The following is an 18435-nucleotide window of genomic DNA, read 5'->3' as shown; positions in this document are numbered from 1 at the left end:
AGGCCTTAATAGTTGTATGTAGCTCTTTTCTGCTTATTTTTTTTTTTATCAGAAATACTGTTTGTAGAATTAAGAAATCAGTGAGTTTAGGTTATTCCCAGAATTCTAATCCCATCAGCTCACTCCCACTCTTGACATGTATCTCTCCCTGAACAGGATACAAAACTGAGAACAGACAGGCTCTTCCTAAATCTAACTGACCACTTGAAAAGATGAATCAAAGTCCTCATTGCTTTGCAGAGAGACCAGGTATGAGGAACTATAAAAGGAAACTCATTTGTTATTTCTTCACAACCTTTTGGAGGACAATTGGAAGTCTCTCAATTCTTTTACACACACACACACACACACACACACACACACACACACGCAGAGTTGGTTAGATATGTGGGTTACTATATAAATAACTGTGCCAGTCTGAAAGCATTTGTAGCTTAGATGAGGGAAGAATGAAAAAGTCTATGATAAAAAAAAAAACCTCCCCTCCTCTGTCCCTGACCCTGAGAATCCAGAGAAGGTAGATACTTCCACTGGGTGATCTCACTTGTCAAGCCAAATGCCACCCTAATTTACATGAGAATCCTCAGGCCCCCTGGGAGAAAACTGGCAGAGGACTTTGAGGTGGATATCATTCCTTTGGGACATAGATACTCAAACAAAAAGGAAGGGACAAAGCCACCTCAGTCCCTTAAGTCAGGGAAAGGTGACCCAGAAGTAGAAGGAAGCAAGGACACTCAACACCATCTCAGGCACTGGGCAAGTCCTTGCTATGGTACATCAGAAAAACAGTGAGGCCAGTTTACAAGGAACCTAACAGAAGAACCAGACGGGTGAGGAGAGAGACTGCAGGAAGGCGGGTGTCGAGCAGGCTGGTTTGATGGTTAGAGCTGCAGTCAAACAGTTGGGTAGTAAAATCAATGGCTGTTGTTATGAACCATCATGAAGATTTATCCAGACCTGAGATTGCTCTTTGCAGTCAAGGGGTTTGGGACATAAACACTACATTTGCACAAAATGGAAACATTTTCCCACCCCGCTCCAATTTAAAGAGTAAGCAGGAAATTAAAGTGGAAGGGAAGAGAGAATGGGGCTGAGGGAAAATGTTTCAAGACAAAGCTGTTCCAAAGCAAGACAATGCTGCACAAATGTGAACAGTCAGTGGACTTTGCTGGAAGACAAGTACGAGCTTTTCTTTTGGAGTGTTTGTCATAGAGTCAGGATGTTCCTCTCTGAGCAGCAAGCCTCTCTAGAGGAAGATATGCGAAACAGGAAAAATGTAAGAGAAACACATGGAACACGTAAGAGTTTGATGACTTCAACATCATCATCATCATCATCATTTCCTATTTTGGAGTGTCTCCTAAAATCTGGGCCCCTGCCTCTGTCTTAAGCTTATCAAGTGAATTTTCTACCTTACGTGAAGCACTCAGAACATAATGTGGGAAGAACTGGGTGGGGACTGCCCTTGGAACTATTGTGTGACTGCTGGCTATGGGACCCTCCAAGTCACAGCATTCCTGATTAAAGAGATCACTGGCTTTACTTTTTGACTTAAGTCTTTAAAGGGATAATGTTTAATCAAGGAGATTTTGAAACGATACTTGAATTGGAATGGGTACCTCCTATCTGCAGATCACTTAGCCCAGTCTATACCCCAACCCAGTCTGAAATGTCTAGCTCCTTGCTCTTGTCCATGCCACTTGTGATTTCCCCCTCAAGGTAATGTCTAGAAGCTGTGATGCCAGTGAGGACCCTCAAATGTCTAGCCCAAGATCTTATATGATACTATCAGAAAAAGCCCCAGTTTGGGCAGCCTTGAATCTCCCCTGCCATCAACTCTATGTATATGAGGACTGTTCTTGCCCTCACATAAGCAGAGATCACAATGTGAAGTGCCCAGGTGCCAAGAGAGAAACATGGATGTTCCTTGCAGGAAGCCTGGCTCGGAGAAGGATACACTTCCTTCCTGTACTTTCCTGTACTTTCCTGTACCCCTCTTGCCTAGGAAGACAAGGCCAGAGGTCAAAACAGGCAAGATGGGGACTGGAGATGTCTGAGAGATTCCTGCTCTACACAGAAATTATTATCATTATTATTATTACTACTACTATTGGTGGTACATAATCATTATGGACTACAGTGGGTGTCATTGTGGCATACTTGTACATGCACATATAGACTGAAATTCTTTTGTTTCCTTTAAGTATATTTTGATTCCTGATTTTTCCCAAACTTCAGTTCTTACTTTGAGTTCCATAGGTGTTCTACATATATGTTTATTCACAGAAGAAATTCATTCTAATTAGTAACATGCAAGTGGAAAAGTCCAGTGCAATTCATAATTTTCCACATTAATTGTGGTGTACAGTGGAGGCTGTGGAGGGGAAAGAGCTCATCTCGGGAGAGAGATGATCCCACATTGGCTCTGGAGTCATCAGAAGCCCAGGGAGTGAGGTGTTCTGGTTCACTGGATGCCAGTTGGGCCCAGGTCCCATAGATTTGTACCTGAATCCTAGATACAAAAAACAAAATAAAAGCAAAGTGAGCCATTCTTTGTAATGCTGGGGGTCCCCAGAGGACACAGCATGCATCAGCTGACAGTGCTGGCATTTGAGGGGAGCACCACTGGATAGTTTCCTGGGGCTGCAGTAACAAAGGTACCTTAAAACAACAGAAGTTTTATCATAGTTCAGGAGTTGGAAGTTCAGGATGATAATGTCAGCAGGGCTGGTTACTAGTATAGACCCGGAGGGAGAAGCTGTCCCATGCCCATCTGCTAGTTTCTGTTGTTGGCTTTCAGACACATCTTTCCAACTGCTGCCTCCATCTTAACAGAATGTTCTCCCTTGCATGTCTGTCTATGTCACTTATTTTCTTAGAAGGACACCAGTAATATTGGAATAAGGCCCAACCTAATCTGGTCCAATCTCTTCTTCCATCTTAGTTACATTTTCAATGAACCTATTTCCAAATAAATTCCCATCTACAGGTGCCAGGGTTTAGGACTTCAATATATCTTTTGGAACACACAAGTCATCCCAGAGCCAACATTATCACCAACAATGGTGACAGCATCCGTCTCACCTTCAGTCCACAACACCATCATCAGTGCCCCAAGAGAGACAGGCCTGTCCTTGGATTCAGACATTGGCAGGTTCTGACAATATGGGCTGCTCCAACAGGCATGGTCGCTTGGCAAATTTCAGGGTCGTGGATGAAACTTCCAGAATTGTCAGAAATGTGGGACAGTACCACTGCCAGCCAGAGGAAACAAATAAGAAAATGGTTTTGGCAGAGAAAAGCAGATATTAGTTTATGACATGAGAACCCTGGGAATCCCAGACCATCCAGGAGGACTGTAAAAGAGAATTGAAATTTCACATAGTGGGGAGGGCAAAACAAGAAATTTTGTGGCTCATATTGTTCTCCTGTCTCCTAAGTCAGAACTCTTAAGCCAGAGTTCCCTGAGAAATACCTAACACCACATCCACCAGTCTGCTCCTAACAGTCGTTCCCTTCACTCCCTCTCAGTCTCTCAGTCGTTTAGCTAGAACCACTCCTAAAAAATATTCTGTCTCGTAAAGAAAATGTAGTATATATACACAATAGAATATTACTCAGCCATAAAGAAGAATGAAATTATGGCATATGCCGGTAAAGGGATGGAACTGGAGATTATCGTGCTAAGTGAAATAAGCCAGTCCCCAAAAACCAAAGGTAGAATATTCTCTCTGATATACGGATGCTAACTAACAATAAGGGGGAGTGAATAGAAGTTCATGGGATTAGATAAAGGGGAATGAAGGGAAAGGAGGGAGATGGGAATAGGAAAGACAGAAGAATGAATCAGACATAACTTTCCCATGTTCATATGTGAATACACGACCAGTGTAACTTCACATCATGTGGAACCACAAGAATGGGAAGTTATATTCCACGTGTGTATGAATGTCAAAATACACTCTACTGTCATGTATATCTAAAAAGAACAAACAAAAAAATTTTTTTAAAGAAAGAAAATATTCTTTCTCAGATTGCTGAGTGGATGGGGTCTCTTTGGCTATCATCACCAAAGCAGGCATAGTGAAGCCAAAAACAGGGCAGAATGAGGTCAAGTAGCAGAGGGTGCGTGGACAGGATGCCAGGGCTTTGGGCATAGATAAACACAGCGTTAGAGGGCAGCCAAGCTAGCAATGGGAGTCATCTCATCCTGGCAGGGAGGCAAGAGTGAAGCAGGGTACAAGAGGAGGCTCTGGTTGTGAGCGAGGAGGTAGGGTCTAGGAATTCAAGTCTGTGAGGCTGGAAAGGGGTTGCAGGATGAATCTGTGTGATAGTGGAACATCCATCCAAAGACTAAGTTCCCACATCTTGGGTGTACTTTTGCATATCGTAAAGAGACTCTGTTCTATATCTACTTCTGGATACAGAGTCAGCATCACACGCAGTCCTTGGTTCAGCCCACTGAAATAAGAGGTATGCATAAACCACCCTGGGTAACTAAGGAAGGCCCTTTGCCCAGGCTCCTTACCTCCTATTTCCAGGCATTGGAATAAGCTGTTTTCTGTCATGACATTCCCTTATCACAACCTTTAGACCCTCCTACAATCACCTACCTGCTTTCCCAGCTACTTACATTTCTAAGAGATATACAAAAGTTGTCTTGCTTTCTCATGCCACTCTGAATCTGCCCCTGTCCTTGTTGCAAGATCCTCCTGCTCCTGCCATGATGGCATGGGGGACATCCACAAGGGTTCCAGATCGTATCAGGGCCCTCTCTACTCCTACATTCCTAAGCTCATGGAGAGAGAGGTGCCTACTTCCCACTCCTTTGTAACTAAGCAGAGTAGAGGATGCAGGGAGCAGAATCCCTTGTAAGGACCCTCAACAATTTCTCACTTTCTGTGAAGCAGGTTCACTGCTCAAGAATCGATTCCAGGGGACTGTAAACACTTCTCCAAGACCATGCATCAGTATCAATCCACCTGCATGTGTGCTGTGAGACAGAACACCTAACAGCAAATTAAGTGAAGCAACTTTTATTACTCACTTAATAAAGTTGTAGCCAGGAACAATAGAAGTTTAGGATTTATGATGAATCCATCCTCCAAGACTCAGGAAAGCTGCTCAGGAAAGGTAGAGTCTCATCTTTGTGTGTTTTCCATTGCACTGAAGTTGAAGTACCCTGACAGGGTACAGGACTGTACCCTGGGTTTTATACCCAGGGGCTAATGAAATTACTGGACTAAAGCATTATTGGATATATGTTCTAAGGGGAACAAGACAGAGCCTAGGACCTTCTTATTACTTCCTACTTACCTGAGAATGTTGCACTACCAGTACTCTCTACAGTTATTTTAAGAACTATTTGAGTGAGAAAGATGAGAACAGCTGGGTCACCGAGACCATCCGGGGACTTAGTAGGCACCCACTTGACCACCTTATAAATAAAGACTCTTTTACTGAATTAAATACCTGACTGTGGTTATTGTTAGCTTCAGAATATTTTAGGGAGATTCATTCAATTCAATTAGCACTTATTGTGTCTACTGTCTGGTAGGTGCTGCCATGAATACACCGTGATGCCTGCCCTTGGCAGTGACGGGCATGTCCACGAGCGACACTCCAACTCGTTAGGCTGTCGGTGCCTTTGTTCCTTCCCAGGGGCTAGGCCAGTATGGTCAGGCCTCAGCAGCTTGGATGTTATTTTTTCTCCTTTGGAAAAAAAAAAAAATCTCTTGTTTTCCTTCATGATGGGTTAATCCCCAAATAGCCAGGCTTACTTCTGTCCCAGATCCTAACCACCTACTGGGTTTTCTTCATGGGCTTTAGGTTAAGACCCTGATCTGGCTTCACGTGGTTTTCATTTATGTTTCATTTGCCATCCACCCCAGCAAGGTTACTTTTTTTTCCAAAGAGAGAAATCTCAGCAGATGTTTTCATTCTGGGATGTTTCCTGGACTCCAACCAGTGAGCTCATTAGCCCTCTAACTAAGGGGTCTGGGGCTTTTTTTTTTTTTTTTTTTCAGTTTGTAGCAAAAAGCAGGATCATGTGATCCACCCCTAGCATCTCTCATTCCTGTATGTTCAGGGAGCAATGACTCAAATTACTCCCAAGAAAGAGAGCTATGCTTTCTAAATATGCTTACTTCTTATAAGTGTCTGCTTTCATTTAGTGGAAGACTGAAGCTCAAGTAGGAAATTTCTAGGTCAGCTATACTTTGCTCTAATAAAAGAAAGTCTAGCCAAAAAGAACAGCAAAGCTATGGTCTGGGCTTTTTAGAGTGTCTTGTCTGATTACCCAATTATTACAGCTCAGATTAGGAAGGGATTAACCCCTGAGGTTGGACAGATGGGGAACACTATTAAAATACCCCATGTGGGGTTTCAGAGTGAGTAGCAGTGACCACCTGTCCCTGTTTCTTGGGTCTGTCTGTCTTCATTTAGAGCCCAGAGATTGCCGTCATTGACGCCCATGTCTGCAGAAACTGCACAGCACAGGAAGCAAGTGGGGTAGTCCTGTTAGGCCCAGGAGTTCTGCCCTCCTGGTTCTCTGCCATATTTTGCACCAACTCCATACAGAAGCATTCAGCTGAATTGCAAGTAACTTTGGGTTTATCTCCTGAACCCTTGGGAAAAGGCCTGGGAACATTTTATGAGACCATAACAGACAGGAAGTTTCCAATTACAGAACTTTTTTTCCTTCATTAACTACTGAAGAAATAGACAATGCCTCCTTTCTTGGGTCCCTGTGATTGGGGTACTGTATCAAAGCTGATTCTTTGTGTTCTCAGAAGTTGTAAAGGAAGAGGTGGTCTCTGTCTTTGTGCTGTTTCACCCCAGCATTTGGGGGACTTGGGCAGTCTTGGTATCACCTTGCTGAACAGGTAGTCTTGGTATCACTTGAATTCACAGGAAAAGTCCTATAAGTGATCAATAATTACTAAGTCACAGGGTTCTTCAAGTCCTTTATCTTTTATAAGTTGTACTTCTGCCTTAAGAAAGATGTGTTCAGGAGCATTAATGATTGATAAAGAAACATTGTGCCAAACAAAATATGTTGGGTCATTGCAAAACTGTAAATGCTTTAGCTGGGTGAGTACTTCTTTCTTATGTATATGACTTAAGTCAATTCAAGAAAAGCATATTGAGTACATTGGGTGTCCATCTGCTCCATCACAGAGAGGCCTCAGTGCCATGGAAACATGGAATGCTGAGGCTGACAGGATTGTCAATTCCCAATTCCACAAGGAGTCACCCGTTCATGATCGAAGCATTTTAAGGAAAGGGGACCTCACAACATTCAAAAGCAGCTTACTCCATGTCTACATGATTCTACTAGAAACTTTTTTTAATTGAGCTGATTTTTAAAAACCTTCATACTGTCTATCCCTCAGTCCTAGTTGTACCCTGTGTTTAGTCGTTTCTGTGGACCAGATGCTCTTCCAAGTGATTTTCATGCATTCAGTTATTTAATCCCCACAGTAATCACATGAGGCTGGGCCTCTCCATTTTACAGATCCAGAAACCAGCACAAAGAAGTGAAATCATTTGCTCAAAATCAAATAGTTCAGTGGTAAAACAATCTAACTCCATAGTCCACCTTCTTTTTATTTGTTCTTTTTTGCTATAGATGACAATAGAATGTATTTTGATATACCATATGTATATGGAGTATTACTTCCCATTCTTGTGGTTGTACAACACGTGGAGTATTCATATATTAACATAGGAAAGTTATGTCTGATTCATTCTACTGTCTTTCCCCTTCCCATCTTCACTCTCTTCCCTCCTTTCCCCCTGTCCAATCTGGTGACCCTCCACCTCTCTCCCAACCTGCCTATTGTGAGTCAGAATCCACATATCAAAGAGAACATTTGGCCTTTGCTTTGTGGGGGGATTAGCTTATTTCACTTAGCATGATAGTCTCCAGATCCATTCATTTTCCAGTAAATGCCCTAATTTCATTCTTCTATATGTCTGTGTAATATTCCATTGTGTATATGTACAACATTTTCTTTATCCATTCATCTATTGACGGACACCTAGGTTGGTTCTGTAGCTTAACTATTGTGAATTGAGCTGCTATGAACATTGCTCTGGCCACATCTCTGTAGTATGCTGATTTTAAGTCCTTTGGGTATATGCCAAGAAGTGGGATAACTGTGTCAAATGGTGGTTCCATTCCAAGTTTTCTGAGGAATCTCCACTTTCTAGAGTGGTTGCACCAATGTGCAGTCCCACCAGCAAAGTTTGAGTGTACCATTTTCCCCACATTCTCACTAATATTTTTTGTTACTTATATTCTTGATAATTGCCATTCTACAGAGTCCAACTTCTTAATCACTGGTTTGCTTCTTTATTGCTGAATTATGTCTCACTCTAAAACTTAGCAGTTTAAAACAATGCTTATAGGAGGATTCAAGTTCAAAGCCAGCCTCAGCAACTTAGCAAGGCACTAAGGAACTCAGCAAGACTCTGTCTCTAAATAAAATTAAAAAAAAAAAAAGGCTGGGGATCGGCTCCATGATTAAGCGCCCCTGTGTTAATCCCTAGTATAAAAAAAAAATGCCGGGGAGGTTCAAGATGGCGGACTAGAGGGCGGCTGCATTTCATGTTGCTCCAGGACTCAAGATTCAAAAGAGGAGATAGTGACTTGGGACCAACTCAAAGCCGCCCGGGGAGTTTCTCCCATAGGGGAGGCGTCCCAGAAGGGGCAGTAGCCCTGGAACGCAGAGAACTTTGTGAAGTACAGTGACTCGGCGGGTCGCCCCTCCCCCGCCGGAGCGGTAAAAACGGACAGCGAAGCGGAGCGAAAAATGGCGGATTGAAGTTTCCAGGACCGCGGGCAGATTCTCTAACCTAAGGAGACTCGTCTGCGAAGGGTGAGGCTCTCAAGCCCAGGAGGGAGGTCCGGGCCCCTGGGAACGTTGCCTGCAAAGGCTGCCCCTGCCCAGGCGGCAAGACACACCTCCCCTGCTGGAGCAGTGAACTCGGAAAGCGGGGAACTTTGCAAGGGAGGTTGTGCGACACACTGCTTGGTTTTGAAGCGATCTGCCAGGGCTCCAGCGGCTGCCAGAGAAAGAGTGGGGCGGCGAGTTGTTTGGATCCAGCAACCGCCTGAGCAATGGGGAGGGGGCTGCCCAGAGGAGGTGGAGGTACGCAGTGAGTGCCTTGGTCTCCAAGCGCCCACACCTGGAGGAAGAGACGAGCGACGGGTCACTGGGGCTTGGAGCATATGTACGAGGCTCCAAGTGACTGCTCAGAGGGCGGGTCGCATAGCCAGGCGATTAGGTGCATAGCAAGGTCCGGTCCAGGGACCTAGGCACCTTTTCTTGAATGAACTACACAGAGACAAGCTGAGGGGCGAAGTGAAGGTTCCAGGACTTCAGGCAGCGTCTCTGAGAAGGGACAACCTAAGGAGACTCGTCTACGAAGGGTGAGGCTCCCAGGCCCAGGAGGTAGGTCTGGGCCCCTGGGAAGGCTGCCCTGCCCAGGCAGCAAGACACATCTACCCTCATTGGAACAGTGAGCTCGGAAAGTGGGAGACCTTGCAGAGGAGGCCGAGCAGCACACCGCTTGGTTTTTTGGTTTTTTGGACCAATCTGCCAGGGCTCCGGGGGCTGCCAGAGAAAGAGTTGGGTGGCGAACTATTTGGATTCAGCAACTGCCTGAACAACGGGGAGGGGGCTGTCCTGAGGAGGTGGAGGTGCGCAGTGAGTGGCTTTGTCTCCAAGCGCCCACACAGAACACCTGCCTGGAGGAAGAGACGAGTGACGGGTCACTGGGGCTTGGAGCATATGTACGAGGCTCCAAGTGACTCTTCAGAGGAGGGGTCGCATAGCCAAGTGATTAGGTGCAAAGCACGGTCCGAGCCGGGGATCTAAGCACCTTTTCTTGAAAGAGCTACACAGAGACCAGCTGAGGGGTGGAGCGAAGGTTCCAGGACTGTGGGCAGCTTCTCTGAGGAGGGGCCACCTAAGGAGACTCGTCTGCGAAGGGCAGGGCTCCCAAGCCCAGGAGGTAGGTCCAGGCCCCTGGAAACGCTGCTTGGGAAGGCTGCCCTGCACAGGCGGTAGTTGTGGACTGAGGAGAACCTCTAGGAGGGGAACGGACTAGTGAGACCTCCCCACCGGGTGGGTCTTCCCCGCCGAGTGAGGTTTTCCCACAAAGACAGTAAAACCAGAGACACAGGCCCAAACAGGCATTGCCTTAGCCCGCAGTCTAGCTCCCCTTTGGATGACCATTGGTCAACAAGTAGAGGCACCTCTGCCCTCTAGCAGGGAATATACCCCACCTGAAGACCACCACCCCTAGAGAGGCAGCTACCTAGGGGAACACCGAAGTATCAACTTCCTCTAAGACTTCAGGCTACTGAAGGATAAGAGGGGATACACTAGCAATCTTCAGGGACATTATAAGTCAATAGAGGAAATCTGCAACATCTCTGCAGTCCACTGATACCTGAACAATATGAGAAAACAAGGGAAGAAAATGCCTCAAACAAATCTGGATGTTATATCAATAAAATCCAATGACAGCATGGCAGAAGAAATGTCAGAAAGGGAGTTCAGAATGTACATAATCAACATGATAAGGGAAGCAAACGATGAAATGAAAGAGCAAATGCAGGCATTGAATGAACGCACCAATAGACAGTTAAAAGAGCAAATACAGGAAGCAAAAGACCATTTCAATAAAGAGTTAGAGATATTGAAAAAAACCAAACAGAAATCCTTGAAATGAAGGAAACAATAAACCAAATTAAGAACTCCATAGAAAGCACAACCAATAGGATAGAACACCTGGAAGACAGAACCTCAGATATTGAAGACAAAATATTTAACCTCGAAAACAAAGTCGAACAAACAGAGAAGATGGTAAGAAATCATGAACAGAATCTCCAAGAACTATGGGATATCATGAAAAGGCCAAATTTGAGAATTATTGGGATTGAGGAAGGCTTAGAGAAACAAACCAAAGGAATGAACAACCTATTCAATGAGATAATTTCAGAAAATTTCCCAAATCTGAAGAACGAAATGGAAAATCAAGTTCAAGAGGCTTACAGGACTCCAAATACACAAAATTACAACAGACCCACACCAAGGCACATTATAATGAAAATACCTAACATACAAAATAAAGACAGAATCTTAAAGGCTGTGAGAGAAAAGAACCAAATTACATTCAGGGGGAAGCCAATACGGATATCAGCAGATTTTTCAATCCAGACCCTAAAAGCTAGAAGGGCCTGGAATAACATTTTTCAAGCCCTAAAAGAAAATGGATGCCAACCAAGAATCTTATACCCAGCAAAACTTACCTTCAGATTTGACAACGAAATAAAATCCTTCCATGATAAACAAAAGCTAAAAGAATATACAAAAAGAAAGCCAGCATTACAGAACATTCTCAGCAAAATATTCCATGAAGAAGAAATGAAAAACAAAGAAGCAAATCAGCAAAGGGAGGAGATATCCTAAAGGAACCCTCAAATAAAGAGGAACCAAGTCGTGTCAAAAATAAGCAAATAAATGAATAAAATGACTCAAATGACCGGGAATACAAATCATATCTCAATAATTACCCTGAATATTAACGGCCTGAATTCATCAATCAAAAGACATAGACTGGCAGATTGGATAAAAAAAGAAAGATCCAACAATATGTTGCCTGCAAGAGACTCATCTCTTAGAAAGAGATACCCAAAGACTAAAGGTGAAAGGATGGGAAAAAACTTACCATGCACATGGACCCAGCAAAAAAGCTGGGGTATCCATCCTCATTTCAGATAAAGTGGACTTCAAGCCAAAGTTAATCAGAAGGGATAAAGAAGGACATTTCATAATGCTTAAGGGAACCATAAATCAGCAAGACATAACAATCATAAATATCTATGCCCCAAACAGTGGCTCACCCATGTATGTCAAACAAATCCTTCTCAATCTCAGAAACCAAATAGACCACAATACAATAATACTAGGTGATTTTAACACGCCTCTCTCTCCACTGGACAGATCTTCCAAACAAAAATTGAATAAGAAACCTTAGATCTCAATAACACAATCAATAATTTAGACTTAACAGACATTTATAGAATATACCATCCAACGAAGAGTGAATATACTTTCTTCTCAGCAGCACATGGATCCTTCTCTAAAATAGACCATATATTATGCCACAAAGCAAATGTTAGCAAATACAAGAAGATAGAGACACTTCCTTGTATTTTATCAGACCATAATGGATTGAAACTAGAAATAAATGAAAGAGCAAAAAACAGAAATTACTCCAACACCTGGAGATTAAACAATATGCTATTATATGAGGAATGGATAACAGAAGATATTAGGAAGGAAATTAAAAAATTCTTAGAGGTAAACGAGAACAAAGAAACATCGTATCAAAATCTCTGGGACACTATGAAAGCCGTACTTAGAGGAAGATTTATTTCATGGAGCGCATTTAATAAAAGAAGTAAAACTCAAAAAATAAATGAACTAACACTACAGCTCAAAGCCCTAGAAAAAGAAGAACAGACCAACACCAGAAGTAGTAGAAGACAGGAAATAGTTAAACTCAGAGCTGAAATCAACGAAATTGAAACGAAAGAAACAATACAAAAAATTGACAAAATAAATAGTTGGTTCTTCGAAAAAATAAACAAAATTGATAAACCTTTAGCCACACTAACAAAGAGAAGACGAGAGAAAACCCAAATCACCAAAATTCGGAATGAACAAGGAAGTATCACAACAGACACGACTGAAATACAAAACATAATTAGAAGCTATTTTGAAAATCTATATTCCAACAAAATAGAAAATTTCGAAGATATCAACAAGTTTCTAGAGACCTATGAATTGCCTAAACTAAACGAGGAGGACATGCACAATTTAAATAGACCAATTTCAAGTAATGAAATAGAAGAAGTCATCAAAAGCCTACCAACAAAGAAAAGTCCAGGACCTGATGGTTTCTCAGCCGAGTTCTACAAAACCTTTAAAGAAGAGCTCATTCCAATACTTTTCAAAGTATTCCATGAAATAGAAGAGGAGGGAACCCTCCCAAACTCATTCTACGAAGCCAATATTACCCTGATACCTAAACCAGATAGAGACACATCGAGGAAAGAAAATTTCAGACCAATTTCCTTAATGAACATCGACGCAAAAATTCTCAACAAAATTTTAGCAAATCGCATACAAAATGTATTAAAAAGATAGTGCATCATGATCAAGTGGGTTTCATCCCAGGGATGCAAGGTTGGTTCAACATCAGGAAATCAATAAATGTAATTCACCATATCAACAGACTTAAAGTCAAGAATCACATGATTATTTCAATAGATGCAGAAAAAGCATTTGATAAAATACAGCACCCCTTCATAATCAAAACACTAGAAAAAATAGGGATAGTGGGAATGTTCCTTAACATTGTAAAGGCCATCTATGCTAAGCCCATGGCTAATATTATTCTTAATGGTGAAAAACTGAAAGCATTCCCCCTAAAATCTGGAACAAGGCAGGGATGCCCTCTCTCACCACTCCTATTCAATATCGTCCTTGAAACTCTAGCCAGAGCAATTAGACAGACCAAAGAAATTAAAGGGATACAAATTGGAAAAGAAGAACTCAAACTATCCCTATTTGCTGATGATATGATTATATACTTAGAGGAACCAGGAAATTCCACCAGAAAACTCTTAGAACTCATAAGTGAATTCAGTAAAGTAGCAGGATACAAGATCAATGCTCATAAATCCAATGCATTTTTATACATAAGTGATGAATCTTCAGAAAGAGAAGTTAGGAAAACTACTCCATTCACAATAGCCTCAAAAAAAATAAAATACTTGGGAATCAATCTCACAAAAGAGGTGAAAGACCTCTACAATGAGAACTACAGAACACTAAAGAAAGAAATTAAAGAACACCTTAGAAGATGGAAAGATCTCCCATGTTCCTGGATAGGCAGAATTAATATTGTCAAAATGGCCATACTACCAAAAGTGCTATACAGATTCAATGCAATTCCAATTAAAATCCCAATGATGTACCTTGCAGAAATAGAGCAAGCAATTATGAAATTCATCTGGAAGAATAAGAAACCCAGAATTGCTAAAGCAATCCTTCGCAGGAAAAATGAAGCAGGGGGTATTGCAATACCTGAACTTCAACTTTACTACAAAGCAATAGTAACAAAAACGGCATGGTATTGGTACCAAAATAGACAGGTAGATCAATGGTACAGAATAGAAGACACGGACACAAACCCAAACAAATATAATTTCCTCATACTAGACAAAGGGGCCAAAAATATGCAATGGAGAAAAGATAGCCTCTTCAATAAATGGTGCTGGGAAAATTGGAAATCCATATGCAACAAAATGAAAATAAACCCATATCTCTCACCGTGCACAAAACTAAACTCAAAATGGATTAAGGACCTCGGAATCAGACCAGAGACCCTGCATCTTATAGAAGAAAATGTAGGTCCAGATCTTCAACATGTCGGCTTAGGACCAGAGTTCCTCAACAGGACTCCCATAGCACAAGAAATAAAAGCAAGAATCAACAACTGGGATAGATTCAAACTAAAAAGCTTTCTCTCAGCAAAGGAAACTATCAGCAATGTGAAGAAAGAGCCTACAGAGTGGGAGAAAATCTTTGCCAATCATACTTCAGATAGAGCACTAATCTCCAGAATCTATAAAGAACTCAAAAAACTCAACACCAAGACTACAAATAATCCAATCGACAAATGGTCTAAGGAAATGAACAGACACTTCACAGAAGAAGACCTACAAACAATCAACAAACATATGGAAAAATGTTCAACATCTCTAGTAATAAAAGAAATGCAAATCAAAACCACCCTAAGATTCCATCTCACCCCAATCAGAATGGCGATTATCAAGAACACAAGCAACAACAGGTGTTGGCGAGGATGTGGGGAGAAAGGTACACTCATACATTGCTGGTGGGGTTGCAAATTAGTGCAACCACTCTGGAAGGCAGTATGGAGATTCCTTAAAAAACTTGGAATGGAACTACCATTTGACCCAGCTATCCCACTCCTTGGCCTATACCCAAAGGACTTAAAATCAGCATACTACAGAGATACAGCCACATCAATGTTCATTGCTGCTCAATTCACCATAGCCAGATTGTGGAACCAACCTAGATGCCCTTCAGTTGATGAATGGATAAAGAAACTGTGGCATATATATACAATGGAATATTACTCAGCCATAAAGAATGATAAAATTATGGCATTTGCAAGCAAATGGACGAAATTGGAGAATATCATGCTAAGTGAGATAAGCCAATCTCAAAAAACCAAAGGAAGAATGATCTCGCTCATAAGTGGATGATGATACATAATGGGGTGTGGGAGGGGTTAGTTTTAGGGTTAGAGTGAGGGTTAGGGAGGGGGGCAAGAATGGGGGAAGGAAGGACTGTATAGAGGGAAAAGAGGGATGGGAGGGGTGGGGGGAAGGGGAAAAAAATAACAGAATGAATCAACCAACATCACCCTATGTAAACGTATGATTACACAAATGGTATGCCTTTACTCTATGTACAAACAGTGAAAGAACATGTATCCCATTTGTTCACAATAAAAAATAAAAAAATAAATAAATAAATAAAAAAAAAAAAAAAAAAAAAAAAAAAAAAAAAAAAAAAAAAAAAAAAAAAATGCCTATTGTTTGTCTCACAATACTAGGGGTCAGATACTTCAGCAGGGCTCAGCCGGGAAGATCTACTCCACACAACATTAAATAAGGTCTCTCATGATGGCAGCTAGGATAAGGATTCCCTTGATGGCTTACTCATACATCTAAAGCGTAGACATCTGGAAGGTTCTATGAAACTCTCACCAAAGGACCAACTTGAGCTTCTTTGTATGACAATGGTACTCTAAAAACAAGCATTCCAATCAGCAAAGGTCAATGGTGCATACCTGTTGAGACCTTCTCCAGAAGCAATACAGCATCTCATGCACCAAATGCCATTGGTCAAAACAAATCATGGGGCCATCCCAGATTGAAGGGAAGATAATTAAACTCTACCTCTTTACTGGAGAGCATCATGGTCATAGGCAAATAGCACACGAGACGGGCAATAGCATGCGGCCATCTGTGGAAACACTATCCATCTATTGCCATACCTCTAGAAAATAAATTCAATGCATTTCTAAATGACACCTCTCCAGATATTTGAAACTACCTCTCAAGTATCTCTGAGTCTTCTGTTTCTCATATTACCTCTTCTTCCTTCAACTGTTCCTCATGAAATATGGAACTACCCTATCCCACTTCTCTGACAAGCTCCAGAACTAAATTTGATACTTCAGGGGGTATCAGGGCTGGTGTGGACCAGAAGAACTGACATCTCCTATCTTCTAGAAGCAGAGATTGAATCAACAGGATTTTCTGCTTGCCACATCACATCACATCTGAAACTCATACCCATCCTTGTATAATTGAGTTGAGGGATCCTAGTTGAATTCTATTTTATGAAGTTTAACCTAGCTCTCTTGGTCCATTTTCTGTTGTTCTAACATAAATACCTGAGACCAGGTGATTTATAAAGATCAGAAGTTTATTTGGCTCACACATCTGGAGGTTGGGAGTCCACGAGATGTCAGCATCTGCTTGGCATCTAGTGAGGTTTTTCTTTCTGCATCATAATGAAAGAAGAATCACATGGTGAGAGAGAGCAATCAGGCTAGCTAGGGTCTCTCTTCCTCTTCTGATAAAGCCACTTATGGGGGCCCCGCTCTCATGTTCTCATCTGTTTCTAATTATTTCCCAAAGGTTCCACAATATAATACCATTAACATAAGAATTTAGGGTATAAGTTTTAGATGAATGAATTTCGGAGGACATACTCAAGTCTCACACACACACACACAAACACATTTATTCATCCTCCTTTACATTCACAGCCCCCTCAGCTTTCAGTCAGACCTACCCTTGACTCAGGACTTAACCTCCCCTGTCTACAACTTCTTCTAGAACCTATAAAATTATTAGCTCATTCAGATACACAAAAGAAGCTCTGGGGAACACCACTAAAACCTCTCTTCACATGAAAATTCAATTCATCCATCCATCTGCAACTTTTGCAGACTAAATAGGGCAGTTTTTCAGAGAGTTCTAGATCCACCAACTTGTCTGCACATCCGACCTACGGTTTCACACCTGGTATCAGGAGCATGATGAGAACCATGCTAGTACCATGCTAATGTGCCTGAAACTCCTGCTCTCTGCTTTTCCCTGTGTGCCACACCCATGATTCTAGCAGCAAAAGGAATTAGGTTGATATGAATGTTCTTCCTTCCTCTTCCCAAATCATCCCTTTAGCAGTCCATGGTACAGTCTCGCCCCGCCTTGAGCATCTTCCACTACAACACTGTTCACTCAACTCCGGCTTTCCCTGTTCTCCAGCATTCTCCAGAGATAGGCTCCATGGTGCCCACACTGAATCAATCACTGCACCTCTTTGAACTTGATCTTCTTATGAATCTGGGTCAAGAGACACAAAGAGCAGCAGAGGCTACCCACACTTGCCAATAAGCATGGATTTCTGTCACCTCCTTTAATATTGTACAGCAAACCTAAAATGGCACAGATTTCCCTTCTAGCTGCTTCTAGCAGAGTTTAATGAAGAAGTATTCATGCTAGTATTGGTAACAAAAAATAGCATATTCAGTACCGTTAGGGGGCAATAGCAAAAACGAGACATTCATTAAGGGATTTATAGAACAGATTATTTCCACTGGGCAGATAACAAAAGGCTACACAGAGGTACTGGAATATGGACTGGATCCTAAATAGCTAGGGGCAGGAGCAGGGTTCCTGAGGAGAACACAGAGAAGTGTCTCTCAACCATAGCTGCCTGTAGGGCCATATGCTCGCAGACATTGTTCAGTGCCACCAGGTGATCACGTAGCGAATTCCTTCAAAATGCTTGTGTCATTTGACATCATGATTCCAAAGTCCAAGGAAATAATCCAAATGCAAAAGTTGTTCAAAGAGTTATTTAAATGATACTGGTGTTGAATGGAACCCTGAACAAACATCAAATCATATTTGCGAACGTTGACCTGATAAGCTGAGGCACCCGAGAGGCCCTTCCCTTGGTCTCTCAGATGTCTGATTAACATGCCCTACTTCTCCATTCCACAATTTATGAAAAATGCAAATCTTCCCTATTAATTTTGTATATTACTGAAAGCTTCCTTTCAAGGGCTTTTCTGGCTATCCCCTGCCCTGAGCTGCCCAATTCAGCTTGTTTCCCTCAAGTATTTCATAACTTTGGTGATTTATCAAGGGCCTAGAATTGTGTACCTCAGTTCCATCTCTAACTCACCCTCTTGCTCTCTCAGCTCTCCAGAGATACTGACAAATTGTTCCCCATGCTTCAT

This window comes from Sciurus carolinensis, chromosome 5 (genome assembly GCF_902686445.1).
Source record: "Sciurus carolinensis chromosome 5, mSciCar1.2, whole genome shotgun sequence".
NCBI lineage: Eukaryota > Metazoa > Chordata > Mammalia > Rodentia > Sciuridae > Sciurus > Sciurus carolinensis.
Note: the sequence above shows the minus strand (reverse complement) of the source record.